The sequence below is a fragment of the Arachis duranensis genome, chromosome 10 (genome assembly GCF_000817695.3).
Source record: "Arachis duranensis cultivar V14167 chromosome 10, aradu.V14167.gnm2.J7QH, whole genome shotgun sequence".
Lineage (NCBI taxonomy): Eukaryota > Viridiplantae > Streptophyta > Magnoliopsida > Fabales > Fabaceae > Arachis > Arachis duranensis.
This window is the reverse complement of record NC_029781.3, coordinates 36684634-36687261: the sequence shown is the minus strand read 5'-3', so window position 1 is coordinate 36687261 and position 2628 is coordinate 36684634.

The following is a 2628-nucleotide window of genomic DNA, read 5'->3' as shown; positions in this document are numbered from 1 at the left end:
ACATAAAAATGACATTTTTTTTGTTAATCAAAAGTTAAAAAAAAAGTGTGCGCCTAATAATAAGCAATTAAAATAAATAAAAATTTTAAAAAAATATAAAAAAATGAAATGTATAAATAAAGATAAAAGAAACAAAAATTTAATAAATTATAAAAATTGTACCTAAACACGAGAGAGAGGGGAGAGAGGGAGGGAGGGAGAGAGAGAGAAAAAAAAGTGAATGAGTAAAAAATATTTGATCTGGTATAAATAGATGGTATTGAAAAAAATAAACTAATTAAATTAATTCATATATTTCTTTATCATATTTATTATCTATTAAATAATTCAATATTTACTCCAATGAAATCAAATAATTAATAAATTCATATAAATTATAATAAATGGTGAGATTTGAATGTCTAATCAAATTAATTAATTGATATAATTAATTAATTATAATTGATTTACTTTAACGAATTAAACGGAATAAATAAGGAAACACCTTAAGAGCATGCCGCATCAGTTCTATTATTAAGTGCAAAAATCTGATTAATAAAATTATTTTAATAACGAAAAGCTTAAAATAAGAAAATTTAAATATATTACCAATCGTTGAAATTGCATAACCGAGTTTGTCACGAATTTAGCAAAATTGAACTTAAACTGAGGGAATTCAATCTCATTATGTGCTCTACTTTGAATATCTTCGTGCAGACGTAAAAAGCATGGATGGGATGGAACTTGAACTTGCCCTATAAAATTCCGTGGACGCAATTCCTCAATAAAAAATCGAGCTCCTCTCAAGAAAGCTAACTTTAACCACATTCCATTAGGTTGGTCATAATAGGTGAGTAGATCCAACCATCCTTCGATAAAGTAGAGATTATTACCCCTTCTTTGTACGCTTACTTCCATGTAGTTGGAACCCGAATCAGTGAAGATAACTCGATGAGGTATTTAATGGATGTGATGCATTGTAAACTATTATTAAAAGTATTTTCAATTGATAATTGATAAGTAGTTTAATAATGCATTAAATTTTGATTTGATATAATTAGAATAAAGATATGTTCCTAAATTAGTATAATTATGTATTATTCATTAAATATTAATTATAATATAATTATATTAAATATATTTTTTTATAAAATAATTTAGAATAGAGAATAAGAAAGTTATTTTGGAGGGAAAACGGAATCACGAGGAATCGACACCTCACCTTCATTAGTTGGGAAAAACCCAGTTTTAGTATATTAAGTAGATTTGCCATAGTTTCCTTGCAGATAAGCGACGCGCAGGCATGCATCATACGCACGCATGCATCTGAAAAAATTTAGCGTATCAGAATTCGCCTCCAGCGATTTTTGGGCTATTTTTGACCCAGTTCTCGGCCCAGAAAACACAGATTAGAGGCTACAGGGTGGAGGAATCAGAGACCCTTTTTCATTCACATAATTTTAGGTTTTAGATGTAGTTTTCTAGAGAGAGAGAGGCTCCTCTCTCTAGGTTTTAGGATTTCTCTTAGGTTTAGGTATATTTCTTCCCAATTCTAGGTTCAATGTTCTTTTAATTTAATTTCTCTTCTACTTTTATTTATTCTAGTATTTTAGCTCATCTATTCTTCTTGTTTGTTTCTCTATTTTTCCAATTTAGTTTATGAATTCTCATGTTAGATTTGATTTTCTATTTAATGCAATTTGGGGTATTTTATATTTATGATTGCTTTCTTCAATTTGTGATATTGATGCTTTCAATTGGTTGTTTGAATTTTATTATTTCTCATTGCTTTTCTATGCTTTTGTGTTGTGCCTACCAAGTATTTGAAAAAAATGTTTGGAAGAATGTTTGAGTAGATTTTTATCCTTTTGGCCTTGGTTGAGTAATTGGTGACACATGAGTTATCAAACTCCTTTGTTGATTGATAATTGAAAGTTGCTAATTGATTTGGATTTCACTAAAGCTAGTCTTTTCTTAGGAGTTGACTAGGACTTGAGGAACCAAATTGATTCGTCCACTTGACTTTTCTTCAAAATTAGAGGGTTAACTAAGCGGGAGCAATGAACAATTCTCATCATAATTGATAAGGATAGCTAGGATAGGACTTCCAGTTCTCATACCTTGTCAAGAGCTTTTCTAGTTATTAGTTTATTCCTTTTGCAATTTACAATTCTTATTTCCTATCCAAAACTCCAAAGCACACTTTCCTGCAATTCCTTGAGAGACGACCCGAGGTTTAAATACTTCGGTTACCAATTTTATTAGGGGTTTGTTACTTATGACAATCAAACTTTTGTATGAAAGGATTCTTGTTGGTGTAGAAGCTATACTTTTAACGAGAACTTATTTGTGAATTCTAGACCATGCAAGGATCCGTTCGTCATGTCTCCGAGTAATTTTGCTTTAAATAGAGAGTAATAGTATATTTGAGCGTTTTGATATTTTTTTATGAATGTTATTGATAACTGATTTATAACATATATAGCTGAGTCACGACGTATAGCCGAGCTATAACGGCCGTATCATGACCCCCCGAGCTTGACCTAGTGATATTTTGATGAAATGGGTTGAGCTTATATTGATGAGTTATGATTCGGCATTTTGATTTATAGCTATATGGAGTCCCCAGCTCAACTTGTTTAATCAAAA